General features: G+C 42.7%; 1 long non-coding RNA gene across 3 annotated transcripts in view; it reads right to left on the reverse strand.

Annotated features, from left to right (window-relative positions):
* Nucleotides 1-24,418, reverse strand: part of LOC110259291 (uncharacterized) — a 177,245-nt gene that overhangs the window by 113,112 nt on the left and 39,715 nt on the right. The window contains exon 1 of one of the 3 annotated variants that reach the window (XR_014837189.1): nucleotides 20,215-20,399. The exons of 1 other annotated variant lie outside the window; for it this stretch is intronic. This is a non-coding gene — a long non-coding RNA (uncharacterized LOC110259291). Of the gene's footprint in view, nucleotides 1-20,214; nucleotides 20,400-24,418 lie in introns of those variants that run through there. One more of the 3 variants, XR_002341549.2, reaches the window with a different exon arrangement.

Below are 24,418 nucleotides of genomic sequence, written 5' to 3' on the forward strand. Positions count from 1 at the left end.
CACGTTATTAACCCACTAAGCCACAACGGGAACTCCCCCATCTTTCAAGTAATGCTTACATGGTAAAGGTTTCCATCCTTTCACTAGTCAAGCTATGTCATTTGAAGTGAGTTTCTTATAGACAGCATATAGTTGGGTTCAGTTTCTTTCCTCTTTTCCTTGGTTGTGTTTAGACTATTTTCATTTAAGGTAATTACTGATAAGTTTGGATTTAGTTCTCCCCTATCTTGTTTTCCTTTATTTTCCCTCTTACCTTTTCAGTCCTTTGTTTTCCCTTTAGTGCTGCCTTTTAGGTTATATGAACATTTTTAAGTATTCCGTTTTAGTTATCTATTAGGATTTTGAGTATTACCTGTTTATGTAGGTTTTCTAGTGGTTGCTATAGAATGAAGTGAGTTTTTTCTTTTTTCAGCTGCCATATTCTTCCCCCCATTACCAGCTTCTCATATATTATAAATACTCTTGTATAGGGAGTTCAGCTTCCAGAATGGAGGGAATTTCAAAATCAGAGGAACTTTCTGACCCTGCATTGGTGCTAAGATTTAGCTTTTTCTCTCCTAATGCATATGTTTTCCACTGCTTAGAAAAGTTAGTTCTCCAACTATATTTACATCTTGATCTCTGCTTTTCAGATTAGAGTAAGTATTCTTTGGGCACTAACTTCTTTAAACATGATGCAAAAGCACAAGCACTAAGAGAAAAATATTGACTAATTGAATTTTACCAAAATTTAAAACACTGATTTTCAAGGAACATTGTTGAGGAAAAGAAAGGTCAAGCCTCATACTACTAGGAAAAAAATATTCACCGTACACCTACCCAACAAAAGATGGCTTTCCAAAATAAATACAAAGAACACTTACTACTCAATAATAAGATGACAACGCATTTTTTACTTCATGAATGTATCTCAGGTGCCTCATATAACTGGAGTTGGACAATATCTATCCTTTTGTGTCTGACACTTCATTAGTATATGTCTTCTAAAATTCATCCCTGCTGTAGCATATATCAGAATTTCACTCCTTTTTAAGGCTGAATAATATCCCATTGTTTATCCAGTCATGCATCCATGGGAAATTGGGTGGCTTCCATTGTTTGGCTATTGTGAATAATGCTGCTATGACCATTTTTGTACAAATACCTGCTTGAGTTCTTGCTTTCAGTTCTTTTGGACATATATGTAGAAGTGCAACTGCAAGATCACAGATTATTCTATTTACCCTTTCCCACATCTGTAAAACAGGTATGATAATCTCTGCTGTGCCCATACCCAGGGGGCTTTGAGAACCAAATCCCTTTGTAACTTGTTAAACATCAAATTCATGTAAGAGATTGTGATAAAGGAGGAAGAGTACCACCCTAAAAACAAAATGTGTATAAATAATTTTAAAATAAAAATTGGGAGTTTCCGTTGTGGCGCAGTGGTTAAGGAATCCGACTAGGAACCATGAGGTTGCGGGTTCGGTCCCTGCCCTTGCTCAGTGGGTTAACGATCCGGCGTTGCCATGAGCTGTGGTGTAGGTTGCAGACGCGGCTCGGATCCCCCGTTGCTGTGACTCTGGCATAGGCTGGTGGCTGCAGCTCCGATTGGATTCCTAGCCTGGGAATATGCCGCAGGAGAGGCCCAAGAAATAGCAAAAAGACTAAAATAAAATAAAATAAAATAAAATAAAATAAAATAAAATAAAAATTGACTAACAACTAAATTAAGTTATTGAATGCTTCCTGTGTCAATCACTGACCTATGCATTTCACAGATGTTAGTAAACTTAAGCCCCAAAACAGTCTTGTGAAGTAGGTATTACTAGTTGGCCCTCCATATCTGCAGGTTCCACATCCACAGATCCAACCAACTGTGAATGGAAAGAACTCAGAAAAAAACTTTCAGAAAGCATGAAAAGCCAAAACTTGAACTTGCCACACACCAGCAACTATTTACATAGTATTTACAATACATTAGGTATTATAAGTCATTTAGAGATGACAAAGTAAACAGGAGGGAGTTCCTGTCAGTGGAAATGAATCTGACTAGCATCCATGAGGACACAGGTTTGATCCCCGGCCTCACTCAGTGGATTAAGGATCTGGCATTGCCATGAGCTGTGGTATAGGTCCCAGATGCAGCTCAGACCTGGTGTTGCTGTGGCTGTGGTGTAGGCCAGCAGCTACAGCTCCTATTTGACCCCTAGCCTGGGAATCTCCATATGCTGTGGGTGTGGCCCTAAAAAGACCAAAATATATATATATACACACACACACAAACACACATACAGGAGGATGTGCATAGATTATGTGCAAATACTACACCATTTTATAGAAAGGATTTGAGCATCTGAGGATTTGGGTATCCTTGGGGAGGAGGTCCTGTAACCAATCCCCCCCCCCCCATGCCAAGGAATGACTGTATTACCATTTTACAGTGAGGAAACTGAGGCACTGAAAAGCTACACAACCTGCCCAAAGTCACAAAGCTAGTAAGTACGAGAGTCAGAAATAACTTCAAGTAGCAACAAACTCCCCGACATGACAGAGTTCTTTCAACATTCGGTAGGTTTTACCATGATTCACAGTTTTGCATTTCGAAAGGAAAAATGCCTTTATCTCATTTTAAAGCTACATGAGTAGTCTAGGAAGCATGAAGGGAAATAAATCTATTATTACAAATGCTACCTAGGTTTCCCCATAAATGGCGACTTCTTTGATTTTGGAAGGCAAGAAGAGTCCAGACCTTTTTCGTGCCAACCTGTGGAGGTATCACAAGAACTGGCTTCTGAAAACCAGTTTCCTTGTTACCGGCAGGGATGGATGGGGAGTGCACAGGCCGGTGGGGAGTAATATCTGCCACTGGCATCCACACCGAGGGAAGAGAATGTAAAGGAAAGCATGTGGGAGCCAACAGGAGACACACCCTATTTCTAACGAGGTCTTCAGGCCTTCTCTATCTTCAAATGAAAACTGGAGCCATGAAATTCTTTTTTTGCTAATGTTAAAACGTGGTCATGCCAAGCATTCATGACCATAAGCATGGAAAATTAATGTCATTACAGTTTGTTCAGAGAAATAACGCAGTGATGAGAGGAAAAAAAATCTTCACCTGTGTCAGGATCCTGGTGGCCCTTTTTTAAAACAGGTGACTATTCTCCTTCCCCTCTGCTGGAAGACATCCTTTTGTATGATATGTCAAGTGGATGCTTATGGAGAAAGGCCAAGGGAAAAAAGAAATGGACACAAATAACTGAGATATTTTTGAGGGCATGTAAGCCAGTGAGCATTTCATTAGTACCATTTCAGCGATTTTCTGCTCTCAAAGAAGAAGCCAAATTGAAATCATATCCTTCTACTTAATGAGCAAAAGAATGTGATTATGTTGCCGTAACATTAAGATTTGAGACGGTCAAGTGACAGGCGTGAATAAAATCAGAGTTAAAGAATCTAAGTAAAATGAACCTGGCTCTTTCCCATGAGTGCTTTTCATCAGAATACATAAAGAATAATCACATCTTTATGAGCTAATAACAGCCACAACTCAATGTTCAGAGTAATGCATTTCTAGCATATGCTATATTGATGGTTCAAGTAAATGAAAAAAGTACTGCTGCATCTAATCATAGAGCACTCAGCTTCCATCCAAAGTTCTATCGAAAGCACCAAGGGTCAAGGCTATATGACTGTATCAGATGGTAATTGTCGTTTAGCAAGTCACCTCAAAACTTTGTAGCTTAAACAGCAGATACTCTTTTTTCCCCATGTTTTCAGGGCTGCACTTGTGGCATATGAAGGTTCCCAGGCTAGGGGTCAAATTGGAGCTGTAGCTGCTGGCCTACACCGCAGCCACAGCAACATCAGATCCAAGCCATGTCTGCAACCCACACCACAGCTCACGGCAACACTGGATCCTTAAACCACAGAGCGAGGCCGGGGATCAAACATGTGTCCTCATGGATAACAGGCAGATTCGTTTCCACTGTGCCATGACCAGAACACCCTAACAGCCACTTCTTAATGCTCTTAGGTTCTGCCAGTCTGGATGAGATTTGGTTGACCCTGGCTGAGCCCACTCTTGTGGTCAACTGATGTGTTGACTGTGGGCAGCTTGGTCTAGGATGGCTTCAGCTGGCAGGACTTAGCTCTGCTTTCTCACAGCAGCTCATCCTCCAGCAGGCTCTAGTCCAAGTTTATTTTCATGGCTTTGGCAAAGTTGTGAGAGAAAGAATATACCAATCAGTGCTTCCTGAGGTCTAGACTCAGAGCTAACACATGGTATTTACCACATTCTTTTCTACTGGTCAAAAATAAGACATAAGGTGAGTCCAGATTCAAAGGGTAGGGAAACAGAGTCTGTCTCTGGATGAGAGGAACTGCAAAATAACATTGCCAAGGGGAAAGAATGGAAGCCACTCTAATCATCTAATTGGAAACGGATTGCCTCCAACTGACAGATTGAAACACAAAAGTACACTGGTACTCCATTGTTTGGCTCTTGGGACACATTTTCCTAAAGCATCAAATGTTAAGTTAGGTTCTTCAATTAATCAAATATCTGATTATCCCCCAAGTCTGAAGAAACAACTATGCATTAGCAATGTAATATAAAATTATGTAGCTGCTAGGAAAATCACAACAAAGAGGAAATCATCAGCATTAAATTAGAAATTACTTCTTATTTCTTAGATAAAGGTGTCTTAGAAAAGCAAGTTTTGTTAGAAGATGATGGCTGTATGGATATTTTGAATCATGAGATAATTAGAGACCCCTGAGAAAAGTAGCAGTGCCCCATCATTCCCTATCCACCAAACAAACATATTTTGGGCTCTAAACCCCCTCCCTACTTCAATCTCATTCTTATACTTCCTACTGGGAAATTCAGGAAACCGGAGTAAAACTTCAAACCAATTGTCTAGATATACTCCTATTCACCCCCCAATCACTCAACAGCCCGCTTGCATCTGCCTTCCGTTTCCACCATTCCACCGAAACAAACCTTGTTAAAGTCATCAATCAGATCTGGGTTGCAGAATTCAAAGATCTTTTTTAAAAATTATTTTTACTGAAGTATAGATGATTTATAGAGTTAATTTCTAGTGTACAGCAAAGTGATTCCGTTATACATATCTGTATACATTCTTTTTCACTGTCCTTCTCATTGTGGTTTATCCCAGGAATACTGAACGTAGTTCCCTGTACTATGCAGTAAAGGACCTCGCTATTTGTCCAGTCTATATATAATTGTTTGCATCGGCTCATACCAAACTCCCAGTCCACCCCTCCCCTCACCTTTTTTTAGTCATCATCCCACATAATATTTGAGCAGCACTAGGCCCACCAATGACCCTCTCCCTGAAATATATTTATCCCTTTGTTTTTGTGAAATTAGACTCCTGATTTTCCTCCTACTTCACCAGCTCGTCCATCTAGGTCTCTTGGCTGGCTCATCTTTTTCCCTCTAAATCCCTACATATAAGAAAGTCTCAAAGGTTGGTCCTAGTCCTTTCTTCCTAGGTATTCTCAGTCATTCCCCCGGCTCATAATCAGAGGACTAAGGGCAGAGCAGTGAGAGCTATTTATCCCTCGCACAGGCAATAAGGGGTGCATGGCCTGTAGAGATTATTAAAAGGACCAGTGAGGCATGGGTCTAATTTTCATTATCACCAAGTCTAAACAGTATCAATCATAAAATACTCCTTCCAGGATAGAAGGGGGGTACCTTTTAGGGACTTAAGTCATAAGCAACGATTGCAGTTACTGTTGCATCTTAATAAAAAATACATACGTTTCAAATTAGAACATTTGTATTACTTTTTTTTTTTTTTTGGTCTTTTTTAGCTATTTCTTGGGCCGCTCCCGCGGCATATGGAGGTTCCCAGGCTAGGGGTCGAATCGGAGCTGTCGCCACCAGCCTATGCCAGAGCCACAGCAACGCAGGATCCGAGCCGCGTCTGCAACCTACACCACAGCTCACGGCAACGCCGGATCGTTAACCCACTGAGCAAGGGCAGGGACCGAACCTGCAACCTCATGGTTCCTAGTCGGATTCGTTAACCACTGCACCACGACGGAAACTCCACTTATTCTTTATTTAGCATTTATTCAGCATGAAAGATAATCTGGAGAATGTGCACTTATGCAGCCAGCCTTCCCTCTCTTCTACAGGACACACGCAGACTCCACTACATGCATTTACTTCAAAAGAGGTTAGTAATCGTTTGAAATTATTCACTCCTGTGTCAGGTACAGTTCATCTCTTCTGTCCCTGTAGCACTACAAATTCCTGTGGTTAGCCAGTAGACTTAAACAGTGATTGTAAAAATGACGAAATCGAACACGTTTTTCAGTCTTGTCATCCTCCGTGATCATTTGGAGGTTTTACTGTTTTTGTTTTTTTATGGCTGCACCCATGGCACATGGAAATTCCTGGGTCAGGGATGGAATCCGAGCGGTAGCTGCGATATGCACCACAACTGTGGCAGCACCAGATCATTTAACCCACTGCGGCAGGCTGGGGACTGAACCCCCACCTCTGCAACAACCAGAGCTGCTGCAATCAGATTCCTAACCCACTGTGCCATAGCAGGAACTCCACTTGGAGTTTTTATATGGCTTTAAAAATGTAAATGCTAAAACTGAGTGTAAACTACAAGGTGTAATATTTCTGTTGGTAAGTGTAAAATATAACACATAGTAAAATATTTTACTAAATCTGAATAATATCTTTAACATGAAAATGTCTTTTTAATTGTTAACGTTTTATTTTTAAACTAAAGAATTAATCAAGAAAATCTGAATATTACCAATATTATTTCATGATTATATCTGTCACATAAAGGAGGGGGTGGAGTTCCCGTTGTGGCTCAGCAGGTTACAAACCTGACTAGTATCCATGAGGACGGAGGTTCAATCCCTGGCCTCACTCAGTGGATGAAGGATTCAGTGTTGTCATGAGCTGTGGTATAGCTCACACACGTGGCTCCTATCTGGCACTGCAGTGGCTGTGGTATAGGCTGGCAGCTGCAGCTCTTATTTGACCCCTAGCCTGGGAACTTCCATACACCAAGGTGCGACACTAAAAAGCAAAAATAAATAAATAAAAATAAGGAAAGGGTATTTAAAAATGATCTACTTGGGGGTCAAGCACGTTACATGTGCCACCACTTGAAATATTGATCCGCGAACTTCCAAATGTCTATCTCTAGCCTAGCTCTCTCTCTCTTTTTTTTTTTTTTATTATTTTCCCACTGTACAGCAAGGGGGTCAGGTTATCCTTAGATGTATACATCGCAGTTACAGTTTTTTCCCCCACCCTTTCTAGCTCTCTCTCTCTTAACAGCTCCAAATTAATATATCAGAGTGGATGCTTGACAACTCTATCTGGAGAGCTCATAGACATCTCAAAATTAGTAACCAAACGGACCTGTTAATTTCTCCCCATCCCACGCCAGCCTGTGTCCCCTTCCAGGCTTTTCAGTAAACAACACCCCCACCATCTATCCGTATCTATCCAGTTACTCAAGCCAAATCCCAGTAGACATGGCTATCCATATCCAAGTGGTCCCCCAGGGACTTCCACCAGTATAACCACAGTTCAAATCATCTAGAGCCAAACTCTCCCAGCCTCCCAGCATTCACACCCCCTCTCCAAGCCACGCCTCCCGTTACAGCCCCCAGACCAGGAAATGTTGACTCCTCTCAAAAATCTGTCAGTGACTCCCCAGTGCTGGGTAGCATTACGACCTCCTACAACCCTCTGCATTTCCTGTCCAACTTCATCTCAGAACACGTTCATCTTCACTCACTCTCTGTTACATACAGAGGGCTTAGTTCTGATGCTCAAACACCTCAATCCTTTCCCCAGTTCAGAGTCTTAGCACTTGCCCTTCTCATTCCAGAGAAGCCTGGATGGCTTTTACTGCAGCTCCTGCAAAAGCTCATTCACTGTCACCCTTCGACTTACAGTTTAAATGTTCCTTCTTCAGAGCAGCCTTCCTTGGCCTTATTCATACCCATTATCAACTTCATAATAGTGTTCATTTGACTCCAAGTTAATGACTTCTTTCCCTCATTATAATGAAAGCGCCAGGAGAGCATGTCAGCTTGCTCACCACCGGGTCTTCATTTCTGGCACAGTGGGGACACAGTGGTTAAGTTCTTGTTGAGAGTAAATTCATGAACTCTCCTCTCCTGCTCTGCCTCCATATGACTGCTGCCGAACCCGCCATGCTCTTAGGTGACACACCCTTATAAGCCCAGGTCAGTACCTCTGGCTCACATTAAAACACTGAGCTTCTGCCTCAGAATTTTGGAACTGCGATTGAGAGTCCTTCAACCCCTGTCACCATAAAACCTCAGGGGCTATCAATGACTTTGTTTTCCACCACATGAATCAGAAAAATAGAGGCAACAAGTTGAGAGATAAATAGAGCAGATGCACCTATAGCAGAATGCAGGAGACAGAATGTGTCCTGATGGCATCCCTGTGCCTGGGACGGATGTTCTGAGGTCATGCTGCCAGCCTGTCCTTGGTGTCCACTAGACACAGCAAAATCCACAGACTATGGAGTTCCAATTGTGGCTCAGCAGGTTAAGAACCCAACTAGTATTCATGAGGATGCAGGTTCGATCCCTTGGCCTCACTGAGGGGTTAAAGGATCCAGCCCTGCCCTGTTGTGAGCTGCAGTGTAGGTTGCAGATGCAGCTTGGACTTGGCATTGCTGTGGCTGTGGCAGTGGCATAAGCCGCCAGCTACAGCTCTGATTCAGCCCCTAGCCTGGGAACTTCCATGTGCTGCAGATACAACCCTAAAAAGAAAAAGAAAAAAAAATCCACAGACTAAAGGCCCCTTTTACTTAGGTTGGGTTCAGATTGAGTCTCTCACTTGCAACTTGAAGAATGCAATTAAAAGCACAATTTGGGGGGATCAAAAATTCACTTGGATAAACGATGGCTATAAATTGCTGTGCCCATCAAGTGAGCAAGAAGGTAAAATGAAGTAAGTGGACATAAGTCCATGTCACTCTGAAAACAAGACATTGATAATGTGAACAGGCATTTACCAGCCAAAAAAAGTTAGTAAGAAAATGAAATAAATGACCAAAGAATTCACTGGGAAGAGTCCAGTGTAATGGGGCAGAAAGACTGGTAGCAGCAAAATAAAGAGGTGTCCTTGGAGTAAAAGATGTAACCAACAGAAAGGGCAGGGTTACGGCGCATGCACTTTGGTAGACTTGGTATAACCACGATGAGACCCGGTGATTTCACTTCTAGGAGATATTCATCCAGCAGCCATTCACACAGGGTCTGTCATATGCAAAGTACTGGGGAGGCCTGGGCCTTTGCGTCATTATTTGATCTGTGCACAGAATGAAGGATGGATGGGAGTGGTGATCTTAAACCCAGGCTGAGGTCTTCTTGCCAACTGGGGGTCTGTGGGAGCTGTAACCGCCCAGAGGGAGTCCCTATTTAAAGTCACACAAACACCAGTAATTGTCCTGCCTGAGGCCCAAAGCTTCTTGAGAAGATCAAGCCTAATTCTTATCCTCAGGGTACTCTTAGGCTAAACCCATAATTATCACAAGAGTCTTTCCCAGTAGAGGACATTTGAGCTCAATTTTGAACAAGTTGGGGCCAACAGACATGAGAGCTAAGCATTCTGAGCAGGGGAACAGCATTCACAAAAGCATGACACATGGCTCATGCCAGGCACTGCAAGCAAGTCAGAAAAACTAGAGAAGTGGGTGCAGAGAAGGGAGTGGGAAGGATGCTGGAAGGGGAAGAGGCCATCAGGAAGGGCAGGCACTATGTTCTTCACCAAGGGGTTTGGTCTTTATCTTCTAGTCCACAGAGCCACCAAAGGGCTGTAAGTCAGAAGGTGACCTGGCCGGGGATGGTGGGTGGACCGGAGGCCAGCACTGGAAGCGGGGAGACCAGTTAGGAGGCAGTTAGTTAGTCCAGGTGAGGGCTGGTTAAGGGCCTAAATCAAAGCAGTGGCCAGGGGCAAGTGAAAGGGGAAACAGAGCGCGTGACATTTAAGGAGGAAAATGGAGATAATCTGGAGGCCGTACGTTCCAGTTTGCCCAAATCAATTTCAGTTTATGGAGTTCCTGTTGTGGCTCAGCACAAACGAATCCGACAGTATCCATGAAGACACGGATTCAATCCCTGGCCTTGCTCAGTGGGCCGGGAATTCGATACTGCCATAGCATTGGTGTAGGTCCCAGATGAGGCTTGGATCCCACATAAATGCTGTGGCTGTGGTGTAAGCTGGCAGCTGGAGCTCCAATTCTCTAGCCTGGGAACCGGTTCGGCCCTAAAAAGCCAAAAAAAAAAAAAAAAAAAAAAAAAAAAAAAGCAGTTTATATCCATTGTCTTGGCTTAATTATCAACAGTTGCCCCCTTGCACTTATTATTATTATTACTTGGTTAATTATATGTTTACCCTACATGTAGGGCACAAAAGAAAGAGAAGAGCACAGACCCTTTGGGATCTGGCTTGGACAACTCTGAGCTACATGGTTCCTGTTACTAATGCAGAGAACACCAAAGGAGCAAGTTTGGGCCAGAAAATACTAAGATTATCACATGCTGGCTTTAAGGTGCTCATGGGCCATTTGAAGGAAATTACCAAGTACTTAGTTAAAATATACCGAAATACTGCACATAGAATATTGTAACTTAAAAGACCATAAGAGACTTTGAGACCATCCTGTTATTGTTATAGAATTCTTCCCTAAAAATTTCCCCCAGTCCTCGAATGTATGCAGTTCAACGTCAGAAATGAAAATCACTAGTATAAAGTTGAGGGTACATCCACAACACAAAACCAATGGATTTAGCCAACTGACAGTGACAAAGGCATTCAGTTTTCTGCTACCAAATCCTTTCCCAGTGGAAACCTTCCTCCTGTGGATAGGAATATTTTACAGAAATGTCAGCATTCTCAGGTTCCCAGAGAAGGGATTTAAATTATACATAATAAATCAATAGAGGAACTTTTGATGTTTTCATCTAGTCACTTGAAGCCAAAACATTCCAAAACATGAAGTAGAAATGTTCAGATTGTGATTAATAGCCACTTCTTGCATTCTGGATTTAAAATTAAATGAGAAGCATGACCTAAGATAAAAAGAAGTCATTTCTCTCATGACCTCCATCATGCACTCTATAGCTTCCTAAAATTTAGCATGCTTGCTTAACCAGCCCCACCCCTGCCCAAATGCACATGCGTGCACGTGCGCGCATGCACACACACACACACAGATTCTTGGGCTGGACTTCAGCAAAGAAACAATTTGTCACAGCAACAGCTGAAACTGAAATGTCTGCAAGATAGATTAGACTTATTCTTACAGTCTCTAGCAGGCTTCAGAACTGCAATGACAATGCCTTCTTCTCACAGCTTGGGCTCTGGGGCAATTACCAGGCAGGACCTGGCAGCCCTGCAAACCTGTGGCATTCACTTCCGCCTGGACCACTGGAAACAGCCTAGCCCAGTGGACAGTACCTCCCTCTGCCATGTCGATCCTGCCCTTTCTGAATTATTACCAGCCTCATTAGTCTCTATTTACACCTGTACAATCCAAACATCATGCAGCAGCACCACCATAATTAATGAAGGAGACCCACCAAAGAGCAGCTTTGCTCAAAGAAAAGTTTTTTTAATTCCAGTGGTGCGCCCTTGGACGGGGAGGGCATAGATTTGGAAAGTGTGCCCACTTCTCTCTTCCTTCTAACTGGTTGAAATTTAGAGAGGAAGGGGAGGAGGATGCAAAAATGTCTTTATACAGTCAAGTAGAATCACAGAAGCTTGGGAACACTCATTACAGCTGCTCGGCAACCACCAAGCTGTGTGACCACAGGCAAGTCCCTGGTTTCCTGGTTTCCAAGCTAGAAGTTTACACGTAATCCTTCCTTTTTCTGATCTGTCAGTCTTTACAATCATGTGAGCCAACTCTTTAAATCCCTCTCTCTCTACCCCAAACTTCCATTCCATCACACTCCCTCCCCCTTGACAACCACAAGTCTGTTCTCCAAGTCCATGAGTTTCTTTTCTGTGAAGAGGTTCATTTGTGCTGTATATTAGATTCCAGATATGTGATATCATATGATATTTGTCTCTTTCTGACCTACTTCACTTACTATGAGAGCCTCTAGTTCCATCCATGCTGCTGCAAATGCCATTATTTTGTACTTTTCTTATGGCTGGGCAGTACTCCATTGTGTATATGTACCACATCTTCTTAATGCATTCATCTGTTAATGGACATTTAGGTTGTTGCCATATCTTGGCATTTGTGAATAGTGCTGCAATGAACATAGGGGTGCATGTACCTTCTTTAATGAAAGTTTCGTCTAAATATATGCCCAAGAGTGGGATTGCTGGGTCAAATGGTAGTTCTACATTTAGTTTTCTGAGTTACCGCCATACTGTTTTCCACAGTGGTTGTACCAATTTACATTCCCACCAACAGCGTAGGAGAGTACCCTTTTCTCTACACCCTCTCCGGCATTTGTTATTTGTGGACCTATTAATGATTTCCATTCTGACTGGTGTAAGGTGGTACCTCATAGTAGTTTTGATTTGCACTTCTGTAATAATTAGTGATGTTGAACATTTTTCATGTGCCTGTTGGCCATCTATATATCTTCTGTGGAGAAATGTCTATGCCGGTCTTTTGCCCATTTTTCAAATGGGTTGTTGGTTTTTTGTGGTTGAGTTATATAAGTTGTTTGCATATTTTAGAGATTAAGCCCTTGTCAGTTGCATTGTTTGAAACTATTTTCTCCTGTTCCATAGGCTGTCTTTTTGCTTGTCAGTTTGATTAGGTCCTACTGGTTTATTTTTGCTACTGTTTTCTGTGGCCTTGGGAGACTGACCTAAGAAAACATTTATATGGTTGATGTCAGAGAAGTTTTGCCTCTGGTCTCTTCTAGGAGTTTGATGGCGTCTAATCTTAGGTTTAAGTCTTTAAGCCATTCTGTGCTTATGTGTGCGTGTGTGTATATGTATGTATGGATACATCCATACATATACACACACATACACATACACACATGTGTGTATTGCATTAGTCTGTTTCCCTGGAAACCCTGACTGATCATGCCTAAGACTGATCATGCCTAAGGTTAGCAGGGAGTAGGGAGAGGTTCATGATGCTCATTCTCATGATAGGCTTTTTTTGGGGGGGGCGGCACACCTGAGATATACGGAAGTTCCCAGGCTTTGGGTCGAATTGGGCTGCAGCCACAGGTATACAGCACAGCCATAGCAACTCAGAATTGGAGCTACATCTGTAACCTACACAGCAGCTTGCAGCAATGACAGATCCTTAACCCACTGAGTGAAGCCAGGGATCCATCCTGCATCCTCATGGACACTATGTTGGGTTCTTAACCAGCTGAGTCACAATGGGAACTCCTTTTGGGGGAGAGGGGTGTGGGATACAGAAGAACTTACAAAACAGAAATAGACTCAGAGATTTTAAACCAAATTCATGGTTAGAGGAAATGCAGGACAAGAAGGATAAATAAGGGAGGTTGGAATTGACATATACACACTACTATATGTAAAATAGGTAACAATGCCAGGCTTTTAGTTTCCACCAGAAAGAAGCAAGAAAAGTAGGCCAGGAGCTTCGACTCTAAAGTTCTGCAGGGGGAGGTCCAGTTGTGGCTCAGTGGTAACGAAACTGACTAGCATCCATGAGGACGCGGGTTCAGCCCCTGGCATCGTTCAGTGGGTTAAAGGATCCGCCGTTGCTGTGAGCTGTGGTGAAGGTCACAGATGAGGCCCAGATCCTACATTGCTCTGGCTGTGGCATAGGCTGGCAGCTGTAGCCCCAATTCAACCCCTAGCCTGGGAACTTTCATATGCTGAAACCTTGGCCCTGAAGAAAAAAAAAAATCCTGCAGGGCTGAACAATTGACATCTTCAAGTTGTCCACTTCTGTTACTTCCTGTCTGCTTCCCGCATTGTCAGTCATCAAATGGTTTGATGCCAAAGTGTCACAGCCAGTTTCAGAGATGGCATAAAAGGGGCTATGGAGCTACTTCCTAACTGCACTTAGTAAGAGGACAGTCCCAGAGAGGAGACTTGGGACAGGACCCAAAGTCACAAGAGCAGGCTGAATCCTCAAATCCACAACAAGGTGGAAAAAAGCATACAGGAAGGCAGATCCCACTCAGAGTTCTAAGGTTTCACAGCAGAAAGGCATCGGATGTCTCCCCTTCCAAAGGAGGCCATGATTCCAGCAATGAAAGGTGTACAGAGGTCACTTGAATGCCTGACACACCCCCACTTCTATGCTGACTTACTGTGCCGTCTTACACAATAATAAGCATCTAGCATAAAAAAAAAAAAAAAACCACCAACGAGGCTGACAGGTGTGCCCACCATGAATGCAAGCTTTCCCAGGCAGGCATCCTAGGCAAGCATTTATCTGCCGAGGGCAAAGGGACATCTCCAGCAGGTGACCCCTTTCATTTTCCACTAATTCAATTTGTGTAGAAATAAGCATAGCTCATTGACTAAAGCTGCCTTTCTCCTGGAGAGGAACTTGATACCGCTTGAAGTCGCTGACTTAATTCCCATCCCCTGTTACAATCAGGAAGCTGTATTTTTACTTGATTAAAATGAAGAAATCTGAGATCTGGAAAGCAGCTTAGAATACAGCAAGTTTAGTCTCTTCATTTGATGGTGAGGACCCAGAAAAGCACAGAGAAACACTCCAGTAAGACAGATCAGGGAGGGAGCACTGAGGGTCAGAAACTACCCAGTGAGCTGGACCCAGGGTGCTCGAGTAGACCTGTATGCACATGTGGGGTCAGGGGAAGGTGAGGGGAAGGGAGGTGTCAGGGTGGATGCCACATTTCCCAGAAGAATGGCATCCAGTGTGACCTCTTCCAGGAAACCTCTGCACCATTTCCTACCTCTGCTTAAATACTTTTTCTTTTTTTTGCCTTTTAGGACTGCACCCATGGCATATGGAGGTTCCCAGGCTAGGAGCTGTATCGGAGCTACAGCTGCCAGCCTATGCTACAGCCACAGCAATGCCAGATCCAAGCCTCATCTGCGACCTATACCACAGATCACAGCAATGCCAGATCCTTAACCCACTGATGGAGGCCAGGGATTGAACCCACATCCTCATGGATCCTAGTTGGGTTCTCTAACTGCTGAGCCACGAAGGGAAATTCCTGCTAAAATACTTTCAATGATGGCGGAAGGGGCATTTACCTCACCATTTCAACAAGCTGATCCAACACAAAAAAATTGTTTTTGGTCTTTTCCAATCAAATTAAATCTGCTTCCTTGAAACTTTTACTCATTACCCCTGGTTCTCACCTTGCCTGACATCTATTTTTTTGTTTTATTGAAGTATAGTTATTTACAAGGCTGTGATCATTTCTGCTGTGACCCAGTCGCACATATACACATATCCATGCTCTCTCAGAATCTTTTCCTGCATAGATTATCACAGGATACTGGGTAGAGTTCTCTGTGCTACACAGCAGGTCCCGTTGGCCAATCATTCCATATACCTCAGTGTTCACCTTGCCAGACATTTATTAAGGTTTACCTGCGGAGCTCCGAAAAAGTCCTGATACCCAGGTTACACACCAGGCCAATCAAATCAGAATTTCTGAGGGGAAATCCCAGGCACTCCTCTGATGGTCCCAATGCGGAGCCAAGTTTGAAAGTTTCTGCATTTGGCTCAGTTCTTTCATTAGTCTGCAAGGGCTGCTACAATAAAGTACCACAGACCAGGTGGCTTCAACAACAGAAATTAATTTCCTCACAAGTCTGGAGACTGGAGGTCCAAGATCAAGACAGCAGGTTTGATTTCTCTGAGGCCTCTTTCCTTGGCTTGTAGATGGATGCCTTCTCACATGGCCTTTCCTCTGTGCCTCATGCATCCTAGGGTATCTATTTCTCTCTCTTCTTGCCGGTCATAATGGATTAAGGCCCCACCCTTACGATCTCATGTAACTTTAATTGCCTCCCTAAAGGCCAAACACAGACATATGAATTGGACAGGGTGGGGCTGGAGAGGGTGGCAGGGCAGGGGGCATAGTTCTGTCCATAACAGTTCTGTTCACTGACTAGAACTGGTTGATTTCTAGCCCCTTCCTAAAGTGCCAAGGCATCTACGTGTGAGGTTGTGAGGGAGGCACAAGTTGGATTCTGGGGCCATCAGAGGCCCTGGAAGAGCTGCCTCTGGCCCTATGCAGCTACCTGAGCATCCTTGTAAAGCAGCACCCCTGAGCAGTGCCAGTTGTCAACCCCCAAATCAGCCCAACCAAGTGAGCTTTGTCTGGCCCTCTCTTAACTGGGCAAGAACATCTGTCTCCTTTGGCAGACAGCTGCAGAACACCCACCAAGCTACTGGAGGAGTTCTGGGTGCCCAAGGAGCACAGACCACAGGATAAAGAGACAGGGGCTAGATGGGCTCCAGGTGGAGGCTTCTACCCTCTCCCTTTACATAAATTAGATGACATATTGTGACAGATGAACTACTGGCAGGCAAGCAGATTCTGCAAGTGAGGACTTAATCATTATTTTGAAATACTTGGTATTTAGGTCCCTTGACCAGTACCTGGCACTTAGTAAGCTTCAATACATATTTGTTGAATGAACAAATAAATAAATAGAAGTATCTGATTGGATGTGAAATCCATTACAAATATTATAAGATATTTCAACATTAAAAGTATTTATGTTTAATTACAACTCTTGAAATTTTTTAATGGTTGGAAAAATATTTTTTTTGTTGTTGTTGTTATTGTTGCTATTTCTTGGGCCGCTCCCGCGGCATATGGAGGTTCCCAGGCTAGGGGTTGAATCGGAGCTGTAGCCACCGGCCTACGCCAGAGCCACAGCAACGCGGGATCCGAGCCGCGTCTGCAACCTACACCACAGCTAACGGCAACGCCGGATCGTTAACCCACTGAGCAAGGGCAGGGATCGAACCCGCAACCTCATGGTTCCTAGTCGGATTCTTTAACCACTGCGCCACGACGGGAACTCCGGAAAAATATTTTTAATTTTGTCTCTTGTGTGAAAAATTTTTTCATTGTTGTGATTTTTAAGAATTGAGCTTAGCATTAAAGAGTCTTGATCAGATTTATGCATAGCTACCTCAAGTTTAAAACCTGACATTAAAATCAGTCATGTTCATTGAAGCACTGTTGTTCTTTGCTCCCATGTTCCAAAGCAAGTTCCTAATTTTTTTTTTTTTTTGCTTTTTAGGGCCACACCCATGGCATATGGAGGTTCCCAGGCTAGGGATCAAATCAGAGCTACAGCTGCCAGCCTGTGCCATAGCCACAGCAATGCCAGATCTGAGCTGTGTCTGCAACCTATCCCACAGCTCACAGCAAGCCTTAACCCACCGGAGAGGCCAGGGAACGAACCCGCATCCTAATGGATTGAACCCGCATCTAAACAATTAAAGAGATGGAGAGTCTAGAGCTCAGGGGACATTTGGGCTGGAGCCATAACTTGAGGATCTAGTAGAAAGCCACAGGACTAAGTGAGATTGCCAAGGAGTGGGGAATAGAAAAAGATGAGATCTAAAGATTGGGCCATGGGGCTCTCTCAACTTTTGAAGTCAGGTTCGTTAACCACTGAGCCACGAAGAGAACTCCCCTCATTAAATTTTTTAAAGAAACTCTATTTAAGAGGGTGGACTACGCCATCATCTCTTGCCTGCACTATTGTAAAAGACTCCTATCTAGCCTTCCATTCCAGGTGTTCCTTGCCTGCTCCAATTCTTTTTCCACATGGCAGCCAGTTTTGAAAACTTAATTCGATGATGTTATGACTTCCCAACTCCTTACACCCTTCAAGCCTTCCAACGGCCCTTGAAATAAACCTGACCCTTTCCTACCGCCTAAAAGGCCCTAATGATCTGCCTTTGCCTTCCTCTCCAACCCCATCTCTACCGTCCTCCCACCCTTGCACGCTCCAGCCACAACGGCCTTCTCTCCGACAGCTGAGAGAATGTTCTAGGACAAAGATCAGGGCCAAGTGGAGGTACCAGGCAAACAATTAGAGAGATGGAGAGTCTAGAGTTTAGGGGACATTTGGGCTGGAGCCATAACTTGAGGATCTAGTAGAAAGCCACAAGACTAGGTGAGATCATCAAGGAAGGAGGATTAGAAAAAGCTAAAGACTGGGCCATGGGGCTCTCTCAACATTTGAAGGGCAGAGAAATGGAAAGGAACCTGTGAAGGAAACTGGGATAGGAGAAAAACAGGAGATTTGGGGGCCCTGGAAGCCCTCAGAGAAGTCTGTTAAAAATAAACATTTTCAGAACCATCTGCTGGAGTTTTGAGTACAAAGACGCCATGTCTGTTTGCATTTTTAAAACAAGCCCTCCTAGTCTAATTATCGTCAGAGAAACCTGGGAAACCCTGCCCTGAAGCTTGGCCCAATCAGAAGGATCACCTGCCTGGGGACCTGTTTAAACATACACTCTGTAGGACTTCAAGTCCCAACACTGAAACTGAATCCCTCAAGAACTTAGAATTTGGAGGGTCATCAACCAAACTTATTATCTGGTCTTGGGACTTGTTCCAAAACAACCCATGCAGTTTTGTTTTTGTTTTTCATGATTTTTATTTTTTCCACTAGTTGGTTTACAGTGTTCTGTCAATTTCAACTGACCCAGTCACACACACACACACACATATATACATTTTCTCACATTACTCTCCATCGTGTTCCATCATAAGTGACTAGATATAGTTCCCTGTGCTACACAGCAGGATCTCATTACTCCAATGCAAGATGCAAGAGTTTGCAATTAAACCCAGATTCCCAGTTCATCCCATCCCTCCCCCTTCCCACTGGGAACCACAAGTCTGTTCTCCAAGCCGGTTTGCTTTTGAACCAAGGAATCAGTAGTTCTCTCTCTAGTTATAAAGGTTGACCTACCATTTCCATCGGCTCTTCAGTTGCAGGTACATTTATTAAAATCACATAGAACTATTTTAGCACATGCTAGGGTCTTGTCAGAGAGTCCTGGGTTTGACCTAGAATTAAAACCACCTAACGAAGGGGAATTCAGATATAATAGTAAAACTAAAAGTTAGAGCTCTCCACCCACATTCTTTAGCTGACTTAGCTCCCAAAGCACACAGAGGCGTGTTCTCTCAGTCCGAGGGAACCTCATTCCCTTTTTCCCAAGTGTAGGGATGGTGGCCTCACACAGCCCTGGTTGCTGGCATCCTCATGCCTGCCTGCCTTCTCCAACCCAACCTGCTCCAACAGGCTTTTCAAATTCTGTGTTCAGAGGCGCTTCCTAAATTTCCTTACTCTGAATGTTAAAAGCTCTCCTGTCCATCGGATCAAAATGGGAAACTTTTGGCCCTCTCTGACAGAAATCATTCCGTGTTGGCCACCTGATGGGTACTTGGGGTTAATTAGAAAATCCCCATCAAGAGTTCAGAGGCCAATATCAGCTGTCAAAATCCCACATTCCCCTCTCTCCCCTCTTTCAAGTGCAAAACAACCTGTGTCTGAAGATGTGCGGGAGATAAAAGGGCACACACAGCAGCGCTGGGGGCTTTGACTCGGTCCCATTCATGGCCCCACCACCATGAATACTGCAAAATCTCAAATGAAAGTTTTAATCTCCCCACTGCATTCAGCCTAAAGAGAAAAGGGCTTCCTTTTAACAATTTCCCCCCTTAAACCTTTTGTGTTGCCATGCTCCTGAAAAAAGCGGAGATTTCACTCTGACCCGGCGAGGGCTTTACGCCAAAGAAAGCAATGCACCTCAAACCCTTTGTGCTGAAAAAAGAAGGGCTGGCCCGCCCAAAGCAACCGGCGCAAAAGCAGCAACCGACGGCGGGGCGGCGGGGGCCAGAGGGTGCCCGCGTCTCTGCAAACGCCGGGCTTTGGCCTCAAGGAACGAGCGAAGGACGCCGTGGGTCCTGCTGCTCTCAACAGTGCGGAGTCCGAGGTGGGAGTGCGACAAGGGCAGCTGATTTCCCCGGAGGGACAAGGGTCTGAAATGCACCAGCGCCCGCAGACCAGGAAGCCCAATTTGGCCCTTTGTTTTCACACTGCACTCAAAAGAAGAACGGCTCCACTCCAAGTTCAACCCTCTCCAAGCCGCCCTTTGGGGAAAACCTCGGACGGCGGCGTTCCCAAGACCCTGTCTGATTTTGGGAGCGGTGCGGGGAAGCAGATTCTGCCTGCCTCTAGGTGCCTACCTTTGGGCGCAGACTCCCGGGCCCCTCCCGGATCGGGAGGAGGCTCCTGCCTCCTGCAAAACTCCTTTGCGTGCAGGGCGCTTCCCCCTCACAGACCCGCCCTTTCCAAGAGAACCTGAAGAAAGGCAGAGAGGTGTTTCGATCTTTGCCTGCTTTCACAATTCCCCTTCGCAGGTAACTAATGCAACTGGGGTGCGTCTGACAAGAAAAGCACACACACACACACCGCCCCCAGCTCTTCCAGCATTAAAAAAAAAAAAAAAAAAAAAAAAAAAAAAGTTCAATAGGTATGACTTTTCCTTGTCTGTTTCCTCCAAAGGACTCCCCTGTTTGAAATTAACACCTGATATTAATCCACAACGTAGGGATTAAAGCCAGAGGCTCTACTGAGCTCAACGCAGTTTTATGAGCGCCTTCATTTGGTGTTGCTTAATTCTGACAGCCCAGTGAATGCCACCTTTCAAACGGGTGTTTTTGTCGAGCGGCCAGAGTTCAAAAGGTCCAGCGCCCAGCTTTCTGCGCAAACTGTGTGCAGGGGCAGCCGGCAGCGATCCTAAAGCAAACCCTTGTGGGTCCCTCCTTAAATCTAGAAAATGAGGAACCCGCCCCCTTTTCCTCAAGGTTTCTGTCTCCTCTTGTTTGTTGGCTTCTCTAGCTTCTTCATCATTTCTGAACATGATTTTTATGGAAGGTCATAGGTAGCCTGTGAGGTAGATACCTCTCCACTCTCCATGGCAAAATTGTCCTTGATTTGATATTTTTGCTTTTCAAAATCTGTTTGTAAAATGTCTCCCGTTTCCCTCTCTGGCCAGTAGTTCTTTTTGGTGTGTGTGACTTGAAGCGTGTGAGGCGGGGAGAGTTTCAAAAGATGTCTCAAATTCAGACGTTTAGAGAAACAGCAATGAGAAGGCGGTGGTTTGGAAGTGCACAAAAGCCAAAGAGCGTTTGGAATTATTACATTTGTCTGTGCTGAATGACATGTATTTTAAAAATAAGAAGCAGATATAGACTTTAAAATCCCTTCCTTTTCATTTGCCACTTGCTGAATAAAGGGCTGTAGAAAATGCACCTTTGATCATTTTTAAGCTGTGAAATTTTGGCCAACCTCTTACACCAAGCACCAGCACACATGCATACACACTTCCAAAATGAGAGTGGGAATAAACCAATAATGCTGATCCACTTTCTGCATCTACCTACTAACTGCGAGGTCGACAATGAAAAACTATATGGGCATGCAGACTCTCTTCAAGTGTTTCCAAGTTTCCTTCTATTTCTAATGTTCTATAAAATTATTTCTCAGTTTGTAAGCAGTTCAAGTGAAAGTATATATTTTTTAAAGCCATGTTTATCTGGATGATTAAACTAATGCAATAAAATTTATGCACTAAGTTTAACACTAATAAATACACTCTGAAAAAGATCATTTTATACAAAATCACATTTCAAATGTACAAATATTGCAATATTTAAAGGAACTCAAATGAAAATTATTTTGTAAAGTGAAGAAAACTTTTATAACAGGAATAAACACCCCCTTATTAATCTGTTTTGTATGTCTAATTTTTCCAAAACCAGATCTCTTTAAAATACCAGTCATAGTTTCCTTATACAGCAGTATAGCTAATATTCATAATATAGTCTAATTAACAATTCTCCAAAAACAAATACAAACTAAATAGGTTGTAAAGACACTTGACATCTTTTCTCATTAGGAAAATGCCAAGAAATGTAAAACCTAGAAATAACTCTTTGAGTAGTGAGGGGAAAAAAAAGCACTCAACAAAGATAAAACTATTTTCAACTCCTCTGATAAATAAATGTTTCAAACTTACATCTTTATGAAGAATAAGATAATCAAATTTAAACATGCTACATTTTAGCTGCATTATAAGTAATGCACTTTTTATAGAAGTTGATTTAATTGACTCTTTGAGAAAAAGTTGTCATTTGATTTTGATGCTTTCTCTACAAGTTCCAGCGAAGGAAAAATTGGGAAAAGAAATTAATGCAATTGCTTATAAATTACAGTTGAGCCACAGTAGAAGAAGAGGAACAATATTGTTGGATGAGGTGATAGCTTTGTTTTTATCTTCTAACACTAAAATGTCCTTCAGAATTCAGCAATTTGAAAATTAACTTGTCCAATAGCAAAGAATATTAAAAAAGAACGTGTGTATATATGTGTAGACATACATCTATATGTATGTATAACTGAGTCACTTTGCTGTACAGAAAAAAACTGGCACAACATTGTAAATCAACTACCCTTTAATAAGAAATTAAAATAAAAAATCAATTTGTGAGCCTTGTTCCTGGAATAACATTTCTCAAACATTTTCTCTGCTTGTCTTAAAGAGACAACGTGGTATAAAACACCTGTTAGGCTCCCCACCTGGTCCAATTAGACAAGTCTTTTGCTTTTGTGAGAATAATGACCCACATGAGTCACTACGTGCAGACTAACCAAATCTGAAAACCCTGGTCAGAGTGGTCTTTTCATGCTCACAAAGTCAGCAGGCATCTTGCCTCTCATAAAGCCTAAAATCTATCAAGCACATGCAGAATAATTCACATCACTGCCCCTGAAGCCCTTTGAAGCAAATAAACAGAACAGAACAGAAAAGAAAAAGGGAAAGACTAAGATTTGATCTCAATTTAAATATGTTCACAGTAACCCTAGATTATTCCAGATTTTACCCAGCTGTTTTGAATCTTAAGTGAATGTGAACAAGAGAGCAAACCTGTTTTAAGGATTAGAGAATATAAAGGTTCAAAAGGAGTTGAACCCTTTTCTGAATCATGTATCTCCTACCCTGGCTTCTTGCTTGGCAGACTTGTAGGATTCCATGCCATTGAGTTCTTTCTCACTTTTTTTTTTTTTTTTTTTTTTTTTTTTTTTTTTTTTGCAGTCTGGGTTTCTAATAATTACTTCCCAAACCAAAATTTTACTCCCAAAGTCTTAAAAACTCTAAGCATTATAAGTCACATGGGGTGGGCTCAAATCATTTGCCTCACAGGGCGCTGGGATTGTTTCTGAAGTCATTTGTCATCATCTATGTCAAGTTCAATGAAAGAAGACGTATTTAGTTTAACTCTTTTTTAAGGACGACATAAGCAAGAAATATGACCACATTTAGGGTGAAGTTTCAGCCACTTATCAAATGATCATTTCCCTTAAATGAACGAATTTACTTAGTTTTCCCAGAACTACAGAGCAAATGAAAGACATTCTCACAGACAGAAAAGCTTAATGTTTAATAGAAGCTGATTCTGCCAGTTAAGTTCAAATGAAGAGTTAGAGGGAAATATTTAAGTGTAACAGCACAGTCTAACAGAAAAAGAAGCTTGAAAATGAATGAGTTGAAGGGAAAAATTTGGAGCATGAATCACCATAACTTTGCTGATCAGAAGGGAATTTGTTATTAAAAGTTGCTTAACCAAGTCCCATAGAAAATACTCAGGGGCTACAGTGAAGGTCATTCTGGAGCCCACTTAGTTTTAGAGTTAGGGCTGAAGTTCCTGGAAAGATATACTTCATTTGTCTTAGGGAGGGAGACATAAGGGTTTGGGGGTAGGGGTGCAAGAAAATATTTGTTGAACAGTAGTATTACACAGGCAATCATCACAGGAAACTTTACTAGTTCTCCATTTTTACAGATGAGTAAAATGAGTTTAGAAAATTTACGTTTCTTGCACAAGGAAAATAGCAACTACTTGGTAGGACTGAAATTCTGCTTCAAGACTACTCTTTCTAAAATATGCTGCCTCTCTACTCAAGAGCAGGAAGGCACATTTTAAATGCATGTATAGGGTAGTAGGATAATATGGGATGTGTAGAAAAGTAGTATGTATAGGAAAGGTAGTATATATAGAATGGTAATATATATTGGATAGTAGGTATTTAAGTCCTCTCTTTTCCTATTACCTGTTTTTGCATCATTCATTTCAATGAGTTAATAAATATTCATTATGCATCTTTTACTATCCACCACCCCCAAAAGATGTTTGGTACAGGTTAAGTGCCTCACCTAAGGTTTCACAGAACCTAGACAATCAGACTCTTGGCATGGCAAGAGTCCATGCCAAGAACATGGCAATCAGTCCATGCGCTTCATTAAGCATCATTATTATTTTTCCTATTTTTTTTATTCTCTTTCTTTCTTTTTTTTTCCTTTCTTTCTTTTTACAGCCACTCCTGAGG

The sequence above is a fragment of the Sus scrofa genome, chromosome 2, assembly GCF_054392235.1.
Source record: "Sus scrofa isolate SSC_HxYL_T2T_F1_AM1 chromosome 2, Sscrofa_HxYL_maternal_Yorkshire_Landrace_v2.0, whole genome shotgun sequence".
Taxonomy (NCBI): Eukaryota; Metazoa; Chordata; class Mammalia; order Artiodactyla; family Suidae; genus Sus; species Sus scrofa.